Genomic DNA, 16107 nt, shown 5'->3' on the forward strand with positions numbered 1-16107 from the left:
TCTGGTCTCCGGTGCTCTTTTTAAAGATCTTTTTCTCTTGTGTAACCTCCCCTAAATTTCACATATACCAATTATAGCAGAAGTTCCTCTCCAGGACTGGCCACTCTTTAGTTCAAATCTTCTTTGGTTAGATTATTCCTTTTTGGGTTACTTAACACCTCTTTTTGGTTAGTTCACCTTTTGTAGTTACTTAACACCTTTTTGTAGTTAAAATGGATAGATCTACTTAAAATACTGAGTTATCACCTTTAGAGAATTAAAATCTAAAAACAGATTGTGGATTACAATTCAATCTTCCCAATAAAGAAAGAGCTAAGTACCTTCATTGTTACAATCAGGGGGGAGCTAAATCCAGTCTTCACAATCTCCCCTGATGATCATTGAGAGACCAGTCCCCCCACTGATCATTTAACAGAATTATGTTGTAGTCAAAAAAACTTCTTAATACAGATGTATATAATATTTCACCTTCTAAGAGGAATTACAATATTTGGAGGTAAAAAGAAAAGAGAGGAATGTTTTGCTAGGCACATTGACAAAAGGACAAATTAGGGGACAGTTCTCTTTAGCATAAAAGTGTACATTTATAATAAATGTTCAATACCTTTTTGTTCAATCAATTGCACCCAAAAGTTCATTTTGGATCTTCTTGATGCAGTGTAGTCTTCTCCAAGCATTTTTCTTCAAAGGGTTCATTCTCTGGGTTCAAGGAGTTAGCAAACTTTTTTCCCCTCAAATTCTTTTCAAAAAAAATTTAAATCTTGTATTTCTTTTTATAAAAATACAATAAAATCCTCCCTGAAGAGGGTGTTTATCAACACCCAGATCAGTTCAAAGTGGTTATATGAGTGGGTGTATGAGTCAATTATAAAAAACCCCCAAAACATAAAAGAAAAATAAATAGAGGGAAAATTAAGCTTTTGAGTGAGATCAAAATCAAAATCAGTATCAAAATATCAAAAACTATGTATATAAAATTTCTGAATTGAAAAGGAATAAATTGATACCAGACCCTTCTTATTAGGGTCTACTTGAAGTATATTTCTGTCCTCCAAATCTGTAGGGTAAAAAAAATTGCAGTAATGTTGAATTTACCCATTTTAAGTCAGGACTACAGGAAGTTGCCATAATATAATAGAGGGGAAAAACCCTAGATTTTTTTTTTTTGTAAAAATTGAAGTGTCATTCCTTAGTCTGATCTTTTGTCATTTCTCAGGGATAGGGGATCCAGACTAGTCAATTGTTAGGAACTTTCATAGAAAGCACTTCACAAGGAGTGGTGTTCAAGGAATCCTGTGTCCTAACATATGTCAAGTGCCACAACCTCAAGTCTCACAGTAGGTTCAAGTCATTTCATATTGGTGTATTAGTTCATCAATCCCTCATAGATTGGTTTCTTTTTTGACCTGTGTGTTCTTTTGGCACTTTTTCAGGTTAAATCTTTGCTTCTATGGCACTGTGTAGATAAAATCTGTGTTCCTTTTTGATCCCAGAATCTAGAATCAGGCACAATCATTAATAATAGTCTTATAATATTTATCAATAAATGGCAGGTTTCCATAGTCTAAAGCTTTTTGGGTATGCATTTTCATGCTAAGAAAATGGATATCTTAGCTTATTGCAAAATCAAAAATAGTTAATAGAAAATCTTTTCAATACAATTACACGTGCTTCAAATGCAAAAAAAATGAGAGAAAGAAAAGGAATAAAATATTGTATGGCACAAATAAAATGCAATAAAATAGTTCAGATGCATCAATAGGGAAATCTTAAAATAATCAATAGTTAAATACAATCAATATAGTCAATTAATCATTATCAACAGAGGGTATTCACTTTACATGGCTACAATGAACCCATGAGTCCCTATTCCCAATTTAATAGCTTTTGGTGTAGTTAATAGGATTTGGAATGGTCCATCATAAGCAGGTTCAGTCAAACCAGTACATTTGAAAATCTTTATATACACACTATCACCTGGGTTTAAATCATGAAGTGAGAAGTCTATGGGTCCTACTTGAACAGCAGCTCCAGAGGCATGGAGTTCTTTCAATTTTGTTTGTAATTGTCTGATATATGTAGCAATGGTTGTATCCCCTCCTAACAATGAGGTATAGGCAGGGATAAATGATTTTGCCTGAATAGGTAGATGTCCAAATAGCATCTCAAATGGTGAGATGTGTAAATCATCTCTGGGTCTTCTTCTGGGGCCAGAGGTAGAATTTTAGGCCATTTCAAATGAGTTTCCATGCATAATTTACCAATCATAGTTTTAAGTTCTTTATTCATTCATTCAACTGGGCCAGAGCTCTGGGGATGATATGGGTTATGAAGTTTAGGAGTTATCCCCAAACATGAATAAATTTGTGATAAGACTGAATCAGTAAAATGAGTCTATCTGAGTCAATATGTGCTGGTAGGCCAAAGAGGGGAATAATTTCTTTTAAAAGGACTTTGGCAACAAAAGCAGATGTGGCCTGAGCAGTAGGAAATTTTTTAGTCCACCTGGTCAGCTGATCGAATATGACCAGACAAAATTTATATTGTCCAGCTTTTGGCATAGAGATAAAATTGATTTGTAAATGTTCAAATTGATTTCAAATTGATCAGTTCTTCAAGGTCCATAGAGTCCCAGTTCGGGCAACTAGTTTTAAAGTATTCTTTTATCATTGAACAAAAATTCTTAATGAATTGTCTATGTATTTGTCTAATGTCTCTTTCTCTGGATAGATCAATGTCCATATATATGTTCCCCACATCAATAAGTCTTTCCATAAACTGAGATGGGGTCTCATCTATTTCTTGTTTGGTGCTTTTGAATTTAGACTATGAATCTAGTCTATCAGAGCATGCTCTCACAGATGCCAATAATCCTTCTCTGACCTGGTTTAGTTTTGTATAATCTGATTCAATATTGGGGTTCCAATGTGGATTTTCAGTTGGCCAATAATTTGCTCCCTTTCCTTGCTTCTGATTAGCCAAAGGGATGATTTTATTTTTCTCTCTGTCAGAAAATTTTCTAATAAATTTTGAACACCTATCCAAGTGGGATCAAAGATTTTGAATATGTTTTCCAATCATTTTATAATTAATATTGGCTCTTTCTCAAATGAGGGAAGGTTTTTATTTTTATTTTTATTTAAATCTTCAGGCCTGAAAGGTGTATGTTGTCTTCTAGAAACTAAGTTACCATTTTTATTGAAAGTTGGAATTTCCCTCATATGGAATAAACTTCTATCTGAATTTTCTAATGTTTCTGTCTCTAGGCTTCTTGCTCTGTTTTATATGGGGTAGGTATGAGAAAGGGAAGGGGTGGGCAAACTAAGGGGGAGGGGTTGTTGCCTCATAGTGCCAGAAGGATGAGAGGTAGAAGCAGTATGAGAAATGAATTGGGCAGGGTAGGAAGGAAGGGCAAAGGAAGAAGGGGTAGTAGCTGGGGGAAAGGATGCAGAGGGGGTGGGGCAGGAGGCATGGGAAGGGTGTGAAGTTAGGGTGGAGGAAGGGGGCAGGAGGAATTGGGAGGGTGTGAAGTTAGGGTGGAGGTGGTGGGGCAGTCAATATGGGTGGGGGGAGGAATGAGTTGGGCTGTAGTAATTTGGGTGTAGGAGGGGATGATTTGTGAACTAGGAGCCATATTGCCTAGAGCAGGGTGGGACAGAGATTCTGATAATGAGCAAGTATAGAGAGATAAGTCACTCCTATTCTGAGATGTTATTGAGTCCCTTTTAATGCTTTTCATAAAAACTATGAGGTTCCCCATACTTTCCTCTGTAAACTCAAGCCAAGTATTTAGCTCCACATTTTGTTGAGTAGTAGGAGGATCAATTGGTCAGTTTAACCAGTGTGATAGAGACATGAGAGAGAGAGGATTTGCAGGACTTGTGGATCAAGATGCAAAGAATGCAAGAGCCCCGGTTCCAATGGCATGTCCCCAGAAGGGGCAGTTGGAGGTCTGCTGGCCACACTCTGAGAGGAGAAACTTGGCTTGTGGACTTTTTCTCTGACTGGGGAACACACACTCTTTCTCCCTGGAGGTTCGAAGCTGGCTGAGAGACTTTTGTGAGGCTGACTTGCCTTTTGGACTTTGTCTCTAACTCTCTGGCTCTGAGCAGTTGAAGCTGACCAGGGCAGAAACTTTTGAGTTGATGGTCTATAAGAGAGTTGAGCTTGCCAGGAGAAAAGGAGAGACTTTGAACTTTGTTTCTTTCTGGGGTTAAGCTGAGAGATCTTGCTGATTTTTTTTTTTTATGAAGAAGAAGAAAGAAGATTTTGAACTGCTTTTATCCTCCATCTTTCTAACTCTCTAGAATCTCACTTGTGACTCTCCAAACCCTCAATTTTATCTCTTTTATATTAGGGAAATCCCTCATCTCTCTTACCTTAGTTTTCCATCCTGTTATCCCAATAAACCCCTTGACCGAGAAAGAAACTAGAGTATCATTATAGTTCAACTCAGGAGGGAGGGAAGAAGCAAAGGCTTCAAGAAAATTTGGGAGGTGGGGGAGGCAAAAGGGAGAGGTTGGTTAAGGGAGGGAGTGAGGGAGGAAGGAGGTTAGGAAATAGATTGATCCATCATCAATGAATAGGGATCAATAGGCAAACCCCAAAGTAAACCCCAGGGCAGTCCCTTATAAGTAGTCACCTGTGTACCAGTATCCCTGTGTGGCAGCATACCCCAGCATTGCTCTGTCCTATCTCCATTACAAATAAGGAGGTTAGGTTCCTGTAGCAGCTTTTCTAGTCACAGCTAGCCAAAAGAACAAGAGTAATTGCTGAAGAAACAGTTTCCCCTCAGTTTATCCTTATCTATCTCAACAAATAACAGTTTCTCTCAGTTTATTCTTTATTCCACTGGGAAATGGGTTTTTCAAGGGGAGACTGACATAATTCTCCTATCTGATTCTGTAGCTTATGTATGGTATTTTCCAGTTTTCTCTTAAAGAAAAATAGATACAGCATTATAGCTCCAACAATTAAAATCCCAACCAAGAGCATTGTGGAGTATAGCCATTTCCATACATTCTCTGGGATTATGAAATAGACAAAGAACAATGTTTGTCCAACTTTGGTCATTTTACTGAAAAGCAAGTTGTTAATTAAGTTGTGTGCTGGCTGTAACCACATTTTTAAAGTGTTTGTGTGTGGTCCTTTTTTAAAGTTTTAATCCAATTAACTTCATCTCGGTGAAAGGTCAGAGTGAGAAAAGACTAAAACTTAATACAATCACTCTCTTTAGCAGGACTACTTTCCCAGGTTTTTCTCAAAGCTGGTTAACACTTCAAGTTGGTTAGTATTGCCAGTGAGGATTGGCTAATTGGGTTGTTTGTTCCCTAAGGCAAGGGAGATTTAGAAACAGCTCTCCCAGCTAGGACCTTAGGGCTCTGTTGCTAAGATTAAAACAGCTATGTTCTATCTAATTTTAGGAGAGAGAGAAAAAAAATTTGAACTTACCTCTATCGCTGATTAAAATAGGGTATTAAAAGCTGACTTAGGGATAGTCACAATAAAGAAAAAGTTTTAAGGAAGTTAAGAATATTGAGGGTATTTCAAAGTTAAGAATATTGAGGGTATTTCATCACAACCTATGTGATCAGCCAAATAATTGTTAAATTTAATTGTGGTTGGACTCTGAATATTTATATAGGTGGCTTCCAGGGATTTAATATCTAAAATCCCAAAATTAATTACTAAAGTAAATGGAATTTATGGTAGTTTATTTACAATTTACAATAGGAAGAGCTAAGTATATTCATTGCTACAATCAGGGGAGAGCTAAATTCAATCTTCACAACTTATTATGAATTTGTTCATGTATGTTGCCTCAGTATTTTTGGAATCCATTCTTCACATTGCTGATGGCAAGATAAAATTATATCACCTTTACATACCGTAATTTACTTAGCCATTCCCAGTTGATGGGTATCCACTATATCTAATTTTTGCCACAACAACAATGCTGTTATTAATGTTTTATATACATACTTTTCCTCTTTCTTTGATCTCTTTGTGATATAAGCCTAAAAGTGGTATCATTGGGTCAAAGTATGTATGACAGTGATATTTGGGATATTCTTCCAAATGTCTTTCTAGAGTCATTATCTTTGACTAAGAAAATATAAGTTCATGTACTCAGTGCTATGAGACTTAGGTCATCTCTCGTTCTGATCTCATCTATGTCATTTGATAATGTAACAATGAGAGGTAGAGAGAATTTTTAATGGCACAGCTAATGATAGGATGAACTGTTTGGAAATTGTAGTAGGGACACATGTAGAGTATCTCCCTTATAGAAACACAACTGGGATGGAACAAGGGGACTTCTGCTATAGTACTCAAGTTTAGAGAGCATGAAAATTTTTACATACTCTCCTTGAGCAAAAATAACTGGGTTTAACACCTAGTTAGAAAGAATAAATGAAATGGAAAGCCACCAATGACTATAACTAATTCCTTCATCCACTAAATTTAATTTATCTTAATTACTTCTTGTTTTATTTTTGCATAGTGAATGAAGAGTTGGTTTAAAAACCTCTGTGATGTTACTTGCCCCAGATGGATTTTCTGTTGCTTAATCAGGTATCAAAATTGATATTTGTAATTCTCCTCACTGGTCATGGTCCATAGATGGCCAAGTTATAGGCTTTTGCCTGGTTATTCCCTCCAGCACCACAGGAAACATCAGAGTGAGACAAATATTTTGCAATTTCCACAATGTCCCTTTACTCTAATCTCACAGACACCTCCTTGGTTCAATTTCTTGTTACCTGGACTATTCTAGTAGGCTCCCATATGATCTCCTAGCCTCAAGTCACTCTTCTTTGCAATCCATTCTATCAATGTGTGACAGTCCTGAAGCAGAATGTTGAACTTATCAATTCCTTGCTTAAAAAAGTTCCAATGGATTTCTATTGTCTTTAGAATAAATATAAATTCCTCTTTTGTCAGGTTAAATCCCTTTGCAATCTAGCTTCAACCTTCTTTGCCAGGTTTATTACACATTTCCCTTCTTCATATACTCTAAGTTCTAATCAAATTGGCCCATTTGCTGTTATCAGCTACAACATTCTATTTCCCACCTCTGTGACTTTGTTTAGACCAGTGTTGGCAAACCTATGGCACATATACCGGAGAGGTCTGCTCTCTTCCCCCTCTCCACATGTGCCTGAGGACATTTCTCCCATCACCACCCCTCTGCCCAGCAGCCCAATGGGAGTGCTTCCTCCCTCCTCTGTCTGGGGTAAGGCAGGGGACTCACATGCAGAAGGAGGGTTACAGTTTGGACACTCAATCTCTAAAAGGTTCACCAAAGGTATAGACTATCTCTCATGCCTGCAATTCATTCTCTCATCACCTGTTTCTTCAAATTATTTTTTGTTGTTTAGTTATTTTTTCAGTCATGTCTAACTTTTCATGACCATATTTGGAGATTTCTTGGCAAAGATACTAGAGTATTTTGACATTTTTCTTCTCCAGCTCATTTTACAGATGAGGAAACTGAGGCAAAATGAACAAGCATCTTGCCCAGGGTCACACAGCTTGTAAGCATCTGAGGCTAGATTTGAATTCAGAAAGAGGAATCTTCCTGATTTCACTGGGCCTTGTCTGTCCACTGTGCCTTGAATTCCTAGGTTCCTTCAAAGTTCAGATCAAATTAATATTTCTTAAATATGGCCATTCCTGATCTGCCTCTGTAGTTGCTAGTGGTCCCTGCCAAAATGACTTTGTATTTACTGATAGGTTTTAAAGTTATTTCCCCTGCTAGACTATAAGCTCACTGAGGGTAGGAACATTTGCGTTTTGTCTTTGTATCCCTAGCATCTATCACAGCCTTTAGCTCATAGGTACTTAATACTTAATCATTGATGGAGTGATTGCAAAATTATAGGCTAAAACTCATTTCTTTATCTTGACAGCATTCTTGTGATTTGGGAACCATTGGTCAGTTCAGTTAAGTCACAGAAAAAATGAGAGGCACAAAAGTCCTTCACCCAAGCTAAAGTCCTTTGTTAAACTGAATAACACATTTTAAATGACTGGATAATACCCGTTACCCTTGATCCTTTTGTGAATATTTATTAGAGAAAGACTAGGTTCAAGACCAGGTTCCAGTTAAGCTGTTCATTTAGGACTCTGTGTTGGCAAATGGCTATTTTTTCATTGAGTAAATGAATGAGAACGAGCAACAAGAAGATACAGAATGAAAAGAAAGAGAAGTATGATATGAAAAAGTAATCTATAGAAATATAATTTTTTAGAAAGTATAAAATTATCCTCTAATTTAAACCTTCTCTCTGATACACAGTCATCCTATCAACTTTAAAGCATAGAAATAAGATGCATATTTCCAGTATTGCCATTATCACTATTTCAGCTATTATGTATGTAGAATTTTAGCATGTGCTTTAAAAATGCTAAATGTGTATACATCTGAATATATAACATATTTTATATGTGTGTACATAGAGTTTCATTTCATCTTTCAAATAACCCTATCAGCTAGGCTATTGTAAATATAATTATCCCCATTTTACAGAGTGAAAAGTTACAATTTGGGTGTTCAGTGTCACAGAGATAGTAAGAGACAAAGTTAACACTGGAGCTCAGACAATTTTCACAATGAACTTTTTCCCCAGAAAAAGATGTGATTTTTTTTTGTAACTGTTCAATAATAATACCTCAAAAATTAGAGGTGAAGGAGAAAGGGATATAATGGAGAGTAGGGTCTAAAATTAGAGGGATCTTTGGAATTATCTCATTCAACTTTTTCATCATAAAAGTGAGGAAACTAAGGTCCCAAAAGGGTAAATGACTTTCCCTGTATTATATAGGTAGTAAGAGTATGTGAGCTAGAATTCACATGCAGGTCTTCAAAATCTAAATCTAGTGCACTTGACACACAAATATTTTAATGGACATACTGGCTAAGATATTATATGCTTATATAGTTAGTTCTTAGACTGTACTCTCATTTTATTTACAATTTCAATTAAATCTGCCCTTTTTATTTTACACAGTATATAAAAGCATAATTTTTATGTAAATATTTCTTAGGGAAATATTTAAAAATGTCTTTGATAATTGATATTACAATTCAAAATGTAGAGTCACGCTTGACAACCAGTTGCAATTTCTGATCTGAATAGTAAAAGGCCTCTCACATTTATATTTACTAGTGTTTAATTATCTCATTATCCATAGTTCTTTGGACCTATGATTTATGTATATGAGAGATCTTTGGAGCAATATATTTGAAGTTACTGGAAAATTTCCATTCATCCTAGGTTTGAAACTTTGACTCCTTTATGAAAAAAAGAAGAAAAAAAGGAAGAATGATTAGGAAAGAAAGATGAGATCTTGGCTTTACTCTTTTGCCACTAACTGATACTGTGGCTGCCATACATCAATCTGAAGTGAAACTATGCTCAGTGATAAAGTTGAAAAACACACCAAGTGCTGGGAATCTCATATTTAATCTTTGCTCATTGAAAATAAATGCACAAAGATCTGACATGTCAAGCATAACGTTTTCCTGTTTTTCTCTGTAATTTACAGTAACCAAAGAGAATCGTCTTCAGCAGCAGGAGTTCTAAGTCTATTGCAGCCAGCTCAAACTGAAGATGAATCATCTCATGAGAGTCTATCTGACAATGTGGCAAGACAAGTCTACCAACAGTCAATCTTTTGCATTTCATGGATTTACATGTTTTTAGAACCTCAATAATAACCTCTGAGAGCCCTTGGATGTGGAGGTTCAGAAGAAATTTTTGCCTTGTCAGTCTGCTTAGATTTCTTGATTCTTCTGGTAGCCCAGAGTCTTTTAAATCTGCAAACCTCATGTCTTTGATTTTTATCACAATCTCAGTTCTCTATTCCCAATTGGGAATCAATCCCCAATTAAGAGCAACAGTGGGTATTGACTTGCTCCCAAAGTGAACAATAGTCCTTACCTAAAGGGACTCCTAACCTGTGATCTTTTAATGTCTAAGTGGTATTGAATGACCATCTTGATCCCATAGGATAGACGATAAAACACAGTTCATTCCTCTTTGTACACATGAGGAGGAGTTGCAATAGTGCAGAGTCATTTGTCAGTTTTGTTTAATTGTTTTGCTGTTATTACATGGGAGGGTTCAATGGGGGTGATAGAATATCAATACTTGATTATATTGAAATAAACAAAAGGCATTACTGAAATTCAAGTGATATTGTAGGAATCATGGAAGAGTAAAGCACTATTCAATGTTGTTGGGGAGGAAGTGAGTCAAATCTATTGTTTGTAAAAGGCTGACTATTCTCTTCTCATATTTTCACCAAGTATGTCCTTGGGATACATATGGTACATTCTCTTACAGATTTTTATAGAGATGAGAAAAGTAGGAATATGAGTGTTTTATAGTTGATTTTTTCAGTCATTTGATGATGATGGACTTCAAGAGATTTTATTACCATTCATAATATTTCTCATTCTTTTGGAATCTCTTTCTCTCCCTTTAAGACATCCTGAAAATCAGTGTTTTTAAATTGTTTTTCCTCTAGCACAAATTTCTTATGAATTTAGAGTCATAACATTGATTTTTCTCTACTACATTTCCTTGAATTCCCCTTATATTTCCTCAAATAGTACTTCATATGTTAAATAAGGGATGGTATATCAGAAGTCCTATTGTGGTAATTCTATGGTCACTAATGATAGGTTAAATTACTACAGAAGAGTTGGAGTCTCTGTTGCATTTTACAACTATTTGTTGTTCTCCTTCCAGTTTCATCTATAAATGCTTTTAGAATAATAGAACTTATTTGGGTCAAATTGGGACAAAAAATGTCAAGCTTTACTTTTCTTTTCTCCTTGCTTTTGTGAGATAATATTGTACACAGTATTCTACCATGCTTTAATATTATACTTCGTAATTTTTGTTTTAAAGTGGTATTGTCCTTGATAGCCATGTCTCTTGGCATCCAAGCCACTGTCAAAGAAAATTAGGTTAGCAACAAAAAATGCACTAAAAATTTTAGCATATGTTTCATATCATTTAATTCGTAGCTTTAATTTCCAGTTAGTAATGAAATAATCATCATCCTTCCCAGTAATCATACTATAGAAGCTATATGGGACATAACATTAAAATCTAATTAATTTAAGATAATGAACTTGTATCTTCAGGTTTGAAGGGCAAGGTCTCTAGAAAGCAGGAGATTTTCCTAAGAAAGTACAATGTTTCTCTCCACCTAAATTGATTGAGTTTAACTGAGTTTATTAACATAGTTCTTCCTTGTCCTTTACTCTTTAGAGAAGTACATGTCAATGTGGTTTGAAAATGACTAAACCAAGAGCTGCATCCTGAAAGGATTTGGGTAGGCAATGTAATCTAGTAGATAAGAAACTGTATTTTGAAGTCAGAGGACCTAGGTTAGAATCCTGGCTTTTCTGTTTACTGTCTGTGTCTCCCAGGGCAAGTCATTTAATCTCTTTGGGCCTCCATTCCCTTACTTATAAAGTGAAAAGTCTAGATGAGCTAGAAAGCCCTACCTAGTTCTAAGTTCAGGTGAACTTTTATACAGTCACTTAGTTATGTTCAAAGCAGTATGGTATAATGGAAAGAATGCTAGACTTGGCTTGACATAGAAATCTGCATTTCATCCTGCCTCTGGCATTTAATTATTTAAACCTGAGTCAATCATTTAACCTCTCACACCTATAAAATGAGGATAATAATACCTGTGGCACCTACCTTGCAAGTCTATTGGGAGGAGGTAATATGAGTGAACTACTTGGAAAAATCTTAAAGTACTATGTAAATGTCAAACATTTTTATTAACTTTCTTCAAGCTTCTTGGTCCTGTTACTTGTACTGAAGGAAGAGAGGGTATGTTTATCCAATTTATGGATGACTGAAATCTAACAAGGATGGCTGATACAGTATATGAAGAAATTAAAATTTAAAATTAGCTTACTAGGCTAAATTGATGGATTTGATTAAATAAAATTAAATCTGCTAGGGATAAAATGCAAAACCCTATATATTAAACAACAACCACCCAAATCCAAGTTAGAATGGTCATGATGAGACAATGTTATTCAGTCTTAGGGTTTTAGTGGACTTCAAGATCAGTAATAGTCAAAACCACAATATGTTATCCAAAAAATAAAAGCTGATAGAATCTTAAATTATACTAATAGAAGTCTAGTATTGAGAATGAAAAAAAATGATAATGCTGACAAAAATTCTCTGCTCCAGTAGAACCCTACTACATTCATCCTAAGTGCTTTATTTTAGGAAGGACATTAAGGAAAATGGAGTTAATATAGAAAGGAGAGTGAAAAAAATAGTCAAGGGACTGGAAACCATGGAATATGGCCTGTTGAATTGGTTGAAGAAAATAGGAATGTCTATTCTCAAAAGAAAAAAAAAATTAGGTTTCATGAGCACTGTCTCCAAATCTTTGAATGGCTTTCATATGAAATAGAAATTAGATTTATTTTCCTGGGATTCCAAAGAGAAAAGGATACAAGTATTTATTAAGTACATACTATGTGCCAAAGATTGGGCTAAATGCTTTACAAACATTATTTCATTTGATTCTTATGACAAAGGTAAAGTGGCCTCCTAGAAGTTCCTAATACACACCATGCTATATTCCATCTATGTGTCATCCCATAGTCTGCTCCCCATACCTTCCTGCCTTCTATTTCTTAGAAGCCCTGATGATGTGTGTTCAGTCATTCAATCATGTCCAAGTCTTCCTGATGCAATAAATCATATATATGTTAAATAGGATTTTCTTGGCAGAGATAGTAGAGTGGTTTGCCATTTTCTTCTTCAATGGATCAAGACAAACAGAAGTTAAGTGACTTGCCTGAGTCACCCAACTAAGAAATGTCTGGGGGCAAGATTTGAACTCAGATCTTGCTTCCAGGGCCAACACCCATTTAGTCACCTCACTGCCTCTTAAAATAATTCCCTAATTTCCCTCAAAGCTCAGATAAAACTTCAGCTTCTTCACGAATGAATTGAATGAAAGGAAAAAATATAATAAGCATTCACTATGTATCAACTATTGTGGTAGGTTCTTGGTATTCAAATTAAAAAATCATTGTATAATATACTTTTAATATACTATGATAACAAAGGAAACAATCATTTCCCTCAAAGAGTTTACATTCTCAAGGTGGAAAAATATATAACAGAATGTGGTGAACAGGGAGAAGAACAATGTTGAGAAATTTATAGGGGATGATGATGAGTGCCTATAACTTGATGTAGAACCATACATCCCTTCTAGGAACAAAGGTAGAATCTATTTGATCATGGCTCCAAAGCAAACTAAATGGGCAGGTAGGGTTTTTATGAAAAATGGTCCCAGAAAGACAGTCATTAATCAGGGCAACAAAATCCCTCAGCAAACTTTCTTCAAGACAACAATAGTAGATGAGATGACAGAAGAATAGGAAGTGAAGTAAGACCTTTCCTACTACCCCTTTACTTTGAATTTTGCACACATACACACACTCAATAGTTACATACATATTATCTCCTATAGAGTGTAAGTTCCTTCAGGACAAAAACTGATTAATATTGGTTTTTGTATCCCTACCATTCAGCATATTAACATTTTTTAAAACTCTTACCTTCCATTTTAAAACAAATACTGTATATTGGTTCAGAGACAGAAGAGCTGTAAAAACTAGGCAATGGGGATTAACTGACTTATCTAGGGTCACAAAGCTAGAAAGTGTAGAAAGTGTCTGAGACTAGATTTGAACCCAAGATCTGCTATGTCTGGGTCTGGCTCTCAATTCACTGAGGCACTTAACTGCCTTCCTAGTGTCTAACACTTAATAAATCCTTGTTGTGGTTTGATTGAATGATTTTTTGATTAAGAATCTTGTCCAGAATAAGTATGTATCTGGAAGAATCATGATGGCAGCTTGATTAGTCAACTCTGCTCTCCAGTTTTCTTGACCCAATCTTTAGCTTTCATTACCTTAAACCAATGCACAAAAGCAAAGTCAAATTATTGGACATGCATCCATCCATCCATGGTGATAAATTGGCCCTCCTTCTATCCTCCTGTTACCACACAATCCTCCTGGCTTGATAGCTTATCCCACTCCCTGCAGACTATCATCTTTTTAGTAGACTGGTCATTTTTTCACTGGTGAGACATTTCCAAAAAACATGCTAGTCTCAATACAGTGCCAAAGAAAGCTCATCAAAGCATAGTATTTCCACAGTTTCTTATGGGAGATGTGGGAACAATATCAAATTTGCAGTCAGTAGACAGGTTTTATTGTGAATTTTGCCATTATATCTCTATGTCCTTACGTAAGGTCCCTAGGTGGTTCAGTGATTAGAACACTAGACTTGGAATCAAGAAGAAATGAGTTAAAATCTTGCCTTAAAAATTTACTATGTGACTCTTGGAGAGTCAGTTAAGCTCTTTCATTCACCTTCTGCTTCCTCATCTATAAAATGAGGGTTCACAAGGTTGTTATGACAATTGACTATGCACACATATATATGTAAATATATATTATATATATAATTTTATCAATCTTAGAGTGCTGTATAGTTAGCATTATTATTATTATTATTATTATTATTATTATTAAATCAATTTCCTTGCCTAGACCTGTTTCCTCATCTATAAAATGAGGTGGTTGTATTTGGTGGACCCAAAATTCTTTTCTAGTTCTAAGATCTTACATTTCTATAATTGATATACTTTCAGCAGGGTTGGGATATAGTCCAGACTCAAGGTCTTTTACCTTTCCAGCAAGAAGGACTCCAATGGACTCCTCAAAGAGAAGCACCCAGAGTTCTTGGGAAAGAAATGGAAAAAAATTCCCTACATGTTTCTGGGAATCTCTTCCTATGGGAGATAATGTAGTTCAAGTTCATTTTCTATCCTCTGCTCTCTGAAATGGCCAGGAAGCTGAAATTCAAAAGCTGAAATTTAATCTTGAAGGACTACTAAAAACCATTCAAATGATATCTCTTATTTGATTTCAAGTCACCATGAAGTGAAAAATATTTTTACACAAAGCACAGTAATTTATGCAGCAACTGCTAAATAATGAACAGGTTCAATAGCAGATAATTATATGGAAAGTACTTAAATGCTAACTATGTACTTTAAAAATGTTGCAAAAGGGGGTTCATAATTAAATTATAATTACAAGTAAAATCTAGACAATGATTATTCCCTAAGAAATCTGTATATTTTTATTTCTAGTGTTCTGTAGCTTATTCTCTTATACTGATTCATTTCCTTTGTTGTGATATTCACTCTGTTCCTGCTCGTTTTGCATGATGGATTTTAAATTTAAAATTAACTAAAATTATCTTGCAGATTACTAATTACCGCATACAATGGTTTCAATAGAATACCAGAGTTACCATTAAAAAGCAGTTTGTGAGCATATGAGTTTGAAATTGCGAAAGATTTATAGATAAGGCAGGGGTAAATCATTTGATCATTGAAAAAATTCCAGCTATTGGCAGGAATTTGGAATGACTTAGAAATAGTCATGACTTCCTATAGGAAATGGCAGTGATGAAATTGATCATGCACAGAGTTGAGTCAAAAATTGGTTGTTCAAGTTAGAATTTTGATAACTCCAAAGCATGAAGTAACCAAAGACCTGTGACCAACTTATCAGCATTCCTTCTGTCATTATTTTCTTCTGTCCCACTTTTGCTCCTACCTTCCTGAATCTCATCCAAACATCCCCAAAATTCATAGGACCATTGAATTAGAAGGGAACTTAGAAAGTTCATCCAGTCCAACCCTCTTTTTTTTTTTTAAATGAAGAAAAAGAAGCCCAGAAACAGGAAATGACATGTCCCAGGTCACAAAGCCAGGAAGTGGAAAAGTCAGGATTGTAAACGGTCTTTAGACTTCAAAATCAGTATACTTGCTACAAGTAAATCTGATTATTTCTTCACTGCTGTGCTTTTCTATGATCCTAAGCTGTTTCTTTTTTCAATTATTTTTTTCTATCTACCCCAAACATGTTCGAAAACAACCCCACAGTGACCCTTCTTATCTTCATTTCTGTCCTATGTTTTTCTTACCATTTTTGAACTCTCAAATGCATCTTTGAAA

The sequence above is a fragment of the Monodelphis domestica genome, chromosome 1, assembly GCF_027887165.1.
Source record: "Monodelphis domestica isolate mMonDom1 chromosome 1, mMonDom1.pri, whole genome shotgun sequence".
In the NCBI taxonomy this organism is placed as follows: domain Eukaryota; kingdom Metazoa; phylum Chordata; class Mammalia; order Didelphimorphia; family Didelphidae; genus Monodelphis; species Monodelphis domestica.